This window comes from Galeopterus variegatus, unplaced genomic scaffold (assembly GCF_000696425.1).
Source record: "Galeopterus variegatus unplaced genomic scaffold, G_variegatus-3.0.2 Scaffold2766, whole genome shotgun sequence".
In the NCBI taxonomy this organism is placed as follows: Eukaryota; Metazoa; Chordata; class Mammalia; order Dermoptera; family Cynocephalidae; genus Galeopterus; species Galeopterus variegatus.
In genome coordinates, this window is record NW_007728877.1 from 411,174 (window position 1) to 417,357 (window position 6,184).

General features: G+C 40.0%; 1 pseudogene; it reads left to right on the plus strand.

Annotated features, from left to right (window-relative positions):
- Positions 1 to 4,713: 4,713 nt before the first annotated feature.
- The window catches only part of LOC103598867, a 3,146-nt pseudogene continuing 1,675 nt past the window's right edge, over positions 4,714 to 6,184 (plus strand).

Sequence of the window (6,184 nt, forward strand, 5' to 3'; positions counted from 1 at the left end):
AAAGCAATCTTTTCAAGTGTGTCCATGAGGGTGTTTCCAGCAGAGATTAGTATGAGAGTCTGAGTGGCCTGGGTGTGAAAGACCCACCCTCAGTGTGGGTGGGAACCATCCAATCTGCTGGGGGTCCGGAGAAAACAAAAGACAGAGGAAAGAGGTGAAGCTCTCTCTCTCAATCTGCTGGAGCTGGGATACACTCTTCTCCCCTGTCCATGGACATCAGAGCTCAAGACTCTTCAGCTTTTGGGTTCCAGAACTTACACCAAGGACACCATCAGCTTCCCTGGTTCTGAGGCCTTTGGACTTGGACTGAGCCATACTACCGGCATCCAGTTTATAGACGTCCTACTGTAGGAATTTTCTTCATAGCCACATGAACTAATTCCCCTAATAAATCCCTCTTACATAATAACATATCTTATTGATTCTGCATCTCTGGAGAACCCTGACTAATACATATTTTGGTACTGAGGAATGGGGTGTTGCTATACAGATACCTGAAAATGTGGATACATCTTTGGAATTGGGTAATGGGCAACGGTTGGAGGAGTTTGGAGGACTTAGAAGAAGAGAAAAAGATGAGGGAAAATTTGGAGTGTCTTAGAGACTTATGTGGTGGTGAGTAGAATGCTGATATAAACGTGAACAGTAAAGCCCATATGAAGGATGAGGTCTCAGAGAGCAATGAGGAACTTATTGGGAANGGTTGGAGGAGTTTGGAGGACTTAGAAGAAGAGAAAAAGATGAGGGAAAATTTGGAGTGTCTTAGAGACTTATGTGGTGGTGAGTAGAATGCTGATATAAACGTGAACAGTAAAGCCCATATGAAGGATGAGGTCTCAGAGAGCAATGAGGAACTTATTGGGAATTGGACAAAAGATAACACTTGCTATACCATAGCAAGGAACCTGGCTGCATTGTGTCTATGTCCTTGGACTTTGTGGAAGTTGGAACTTAAGAGTTGTGAAACAGAACATTTGGCAGAAGAAATTTCTAAGCAGCAGAGCATTAAGGAAGCTGCATGGTTGCTTTAAAGAGCCTACGCTGAGTTATGGCGGCAAAATCATGATGTAAAGCCAGAAATTAAAAGGGATGCATGGAGTAAAGTTTTGGAATATTTGCAGCCTGGCCATGTGCTAAAGAGCAGAGAGCCAGAGAACAATGCAAGGGTGAAGCAAATAGACTGGTTGCTAAAGACATTATCTTGGCCATGAGGCAGCCAGATGCTAATAACCAGGACAATGGAAAAAAGTGCCCTAAAGGCATTTGAGAAGTATGGAAGGGTGCCCCACCCATCACAGACCCTGAGGCCTAGAAGGACTGAGTTATCCTGGAGGACAGACTTGGGGCACAACTGCCCTCAGGATCCTGCTCCCTGCATCCCAGCTGCTCCACCTGGAGCAGTCCCAAATGTGGTTCATGCAGCAGCCCTGGAGAGTAGAGGCCCGAAACCTCGGTGGTGTCCATGTTGTGTTAAGTCTGCAGGCTGGCAGGATGTGAGGGCACTGGAGGTGTGGCAGCCTCCAACCAGATTCCAGAGGATGTATGGAAAAGCCTGGAGACCCAAGGAGAGACCTGCCACAGGGGTGGAGCCATTGGAGAGGACATCTACTAGAGCAACACCAAGCAGAAAAGTGAGTTGGAGCCCCCACAGAGAGCCCCCACCAGGGAAATGTCTAGTAGAGCCAAGGCAGCAGGGCTGCTGCCAGGACCCCAGAACTGCAGGGTCACTGGTAACGTGCAATGCAGGCCTGGAAAAGCCACAGGCACTAGCATGGCCCTCTGGGCTGTGCCTGGCAGAGCTGTGGGAACAAGGCTGCCTGATGCTTTGGGGGCCAGATGCCCCAGTGTGCCCAGGATGCAGGAGTTGGAGTCAAAGAAGATTATTTTGGAGCTTTAAGATTTAATGTCTGTCCTGCTTGGTTTTGGACTTGTTTGGGGCCTGTTTTTCCTTTCTTCTGGCCTATTCCTCCCATTTGGAATGGGAATATGTACACAATGTCTGTTATACCATTGTATTTTGGCAGTAGATAAATTTGGTTTTGTTTTCACAGGTTCACAGCTGGAAGGACTTTTGCTTTTGGTCTCAGATGAGACTTTGGACTTTGGACTTTTAAGTTCGTGCTGGAACAAGCTAAAACTTTTGGGACTGTTGGGATAGAATGATTGTATTTTGTATGTGAGAAGGACATGAGTTTTGGGGGACCAGGGGTGGAATAATGGAGTTTAGATGTGTTGTCCCCTCCAAAACTCATGTGGAAATTTGATCTCCAATGTGGCAGTGTTGGAAACTGATTGAGTCATGGGGGCGGATCCCTCATGAATGGATTAATGCTCTCCCTGGGGGAGGGAGGATTAATGAGTGAGTTCTTGCTCTATTAGTTCCTGCGAGAGCTCGTTGCCTAAAAAGACCCTGGCACCTTCTCTCTGTCTCTTGCTTCCTCTCTCCATGTGATCTGCTTGTACCCACCAGCTGCCTGCCGCTTTTCCACCATGAGTAGAAGCAGCCTGAGGCCCGTGCCAGATGCAGCTGTCCCAGAATTGTAAGCCAAATAAACCTCATTCCTTTATAAATTACCCAGTCTCAGGTAATTCCGTTGTAGCAACAGAAAACAGACTAAAACAGTCAGAAAACATTAGGTCTTTTGTCACAGAAGTGCCAACTTCAAGAAATATAGTACATAATTTGCAGCACAATAAAACATTCTTCTGGATAGAATTATTATTAATGCTTTTTCTCTTTTGCCACTCCCAGTTAGATATTCCCCTTATTGGTAAAGAAGAGGTTATGAACATCTCTCTCCATCTGATACTGTTGTTCACACTGGGACACTGCCTAAACCTTCCAATGTATCTCAAGCAGAAACAGGATTCAAAATACCTCAAGCACACAGTTAACCATCTTGGGATGTATCTACTCTCCAAAATAACTTAATCCCGGTATGGAAAAATTATATTCTAGACCAGGGATCAGCAAACTATGGCTCCATAACCAAATCCAGCTCACTGTCTGCTCCTGTAAATAAATTTTACTGAAACACCATCACACCCATTTGTTTACATATTGTCTGTGGCAGCTTCTGCTCTACAGTGGCAGGGATAACTGTAATTGCTATAGACTGAGTGAACCACAAAGCCTAAAATATTTACTATCTGTCCCTTTACAAAATAAATTGGCTGACCCATACTCTAGTTCTTTAATATATTAGTAACATGCTCAGTAAAGCTCCACCTTAGGCCTTTTGTTCAAGACTTATTTGGGCTGTACTTATGCCTATGAATAAAGAAAGACTGCTGGAAATCACTTTCCTTCCTACAGAGGCACATACTAAGGAGACATAGCCAATAGATAGCAACTCCAAACATGCCTTCAAGTCCTTGAAAAATTGATAAGATGTTTGTGAGCTTGTTAAGAACTCTAAAAATGGACTCAACTTTGCAGAGAGTTGTCAGAGCTGTTAAGATACAATAAATAATGCCCATATGCATCTACCCCATGCCTTCTTTAATTAACTGTGGTTTGTGTAGGTGCATTATAGGAAGCTAAAGATCTGCTCACTTCGTTGCCTCTGCAAGATCTGTTTTGGAGGTCCAAAATTAACTTTATGTTGCTAAATAGAAGTTTAATTTTGCAGGTGACACAGGTGTCCATCAATTTGCAAAATGGCTAGGTAAAATGTGGTAGTCACCTACCATGAAAGATTTTACAGTGATTAGAAGAAATGGACTAGACAAACATTATAGCAACAGTGTGTGATCTTTAAAATTATAGCACTGAGTAAAGAAGACAGAAACAGAATAATAAATATTGCATGATGCAGCACATGAGAGAAACTGCCAATGGACAATTGGAGAGAAATAAGGGAGAAAATAAATTGAGTTAATACATTGAGGTCAGGAATGACACTGCTCTCTCTTAAAATGATTAAGTTGATAGATACCTAGATCATCCAGGTTTTTCCAGGAGATTAAAAATAGCAATAATAATGACCCTTCAAATAAGGTAAACCAAACATCAAACAACTCTGAAAATATAACCCTACAACAACAGGTCCCCCAGGGACCACAGCATCCAGGTTTTTCCAGGAGATTAAAAATAGCAATAATAATGACCCTTCAAATAAGGTAAACTAAACATCAAACAACTCTGAAAATATAACCCTACAACAACAGGTCCCCCAGGGACCACAGCCATAAGATTTATTCTGTCTATCAACTAGCCATGGCCAGAGCAAATGAAGGAATAAAGAAATCTGTCATCATAACCAGTTACCAAATTCATGGTTGTTTCTGTTTTTTTTTTCTCTTCTCATCTTTGCATTCTGTCAACTTGTTATCTTTCTTTCCTCTTTTTTTCCCCCTTTGCTTCCCATTCAGTATCTTTGTCAAGCATGAAACACTCAACTGTTTAAATACCTCTTGGTATCATACTTCTCTACTGAAGACAACATTATCCTTTCCCATCATTTCCTCAGCCCTCTATTCTTTTCAAGTCTCTGCTTTCTTCCCACATTATGGTTTGAAAATAGAAGACTGTCAAAGAATTGAAAACATTCAGAAAATATAAAATGACCCACGTTTTTTCCCATGAAATAAGGCAATTCATGAAAATTTAGTACAGTACGAGGAGAAGGGTGAGGTGTACACTGTGCAGTTCAATACTTGGCTGCCTTCTCGTTGTTGGCCAGATAGTAATTTGGATAGTTGTGGTAACAAATGTATATGCCTGAAAACTCTGGCCTTCCTGGAAAGGTGAGAGGTATTTTATACATCTGTACTAATATGACATTTCATACTAGCAGAGAAGTACAAGATTACCAATATAATAAGTTTGCATAAGTAAGTAAAGTTAAATATAGGACAAAAACAGTTGCATTCTTATATACTCACAGATACACAAGTGTTATTTTTATATTTTTAAACTATTGACAGATAGGAAGAGCTAGAGACTGAAAAAGTAGAACAAGGTAGAATCTGCTTAGGAGGGATGCAGGACACACAGAAATAAAAGTGGCATTTGTAATAAGGTATTTGTTATTGGGAAGTAGTTCTTCAATTGAAAATAAACACTGTGCATATGTATTTGTATGTGCTGAAATGTGTAAAGATTAGCATCTTCAACTTTCCTTGGAAAACTGGCACTAGATAAGGCACAGTCAGTTCTTTAATACTGCACTGTATATATATCTGTCACTGTTATCACCATGTTTTATTATAGTTAATGTCTTCATATTAATTTTTCTACTTCTGTGAACTTTTTGTGCCATATTATCTTTTCGCTCTTATGCTTGGTATACAGTAGTCTCTCAGTAGATGTCACTGAACAATTTAAAAGAGAAATGAAAGTGCACAGTACTCATGCCTTCTTGAGCACAGACATAGCTGTACACAGGAAAGGGGTGGACTAAACACTAAGGGTTTTATTTCCATTTGTTTTTATTGTGGTAAAACATATATATTATAAGGGCTGCCATTTTAAGCATTTTCAAATATACAACTGTGTGGAATTAATTGCATTCACAATGCTGTGTGACTACTACCTCTGTTTATTTCCAAAACCTTTTCATGATCCTCTGTATCCGTTAAGCACCAACCTCTTATTATTCCTCACCCTCAATCCCCCACACCCTGCTTCTGGTAACCTCTATTCTACTTCTGCATCTGAAAAAAAAAATCTTTTTTAATTTATTTTTTTAATTGACACATGATGATTGTATATATTTATGGAGTATAGTGTGATAAATATTTTTATTTTTTAAAGTATCCACTTCAGTCAAGTGTTCTAAAATCAGTGGACTTTTTAGAGTATTATACATCAGTGGCATTTTATGTTTGTGTATGCTTTTATTCTGCAGAGAAACATTTCACAATTCATGTTTACAATGTAAAGCATAGAAATTTATCCATTTACATTTTGACTGAGAAAAATAATAAGGTTTTCCAGTCCACTTCAGTCAAGTGTTCTAAAATCAGTGGACTTTTTAGAGTATTATACATCAGTGGCATTTTATGTTTGTGTATGCTTTTATTCTGCAGAGAAACATTTCACAATTCATGTTTACAATGTAAAGCATAGGAATTTATCCATTTACATTTTGACTGAGAAAAATAATAAGGTTTTCCAGATCTTTAAATCCTAGTTTGCAAAAGCATTTTACTGTATAATCTCTCTGTGTTGTATTCCAGT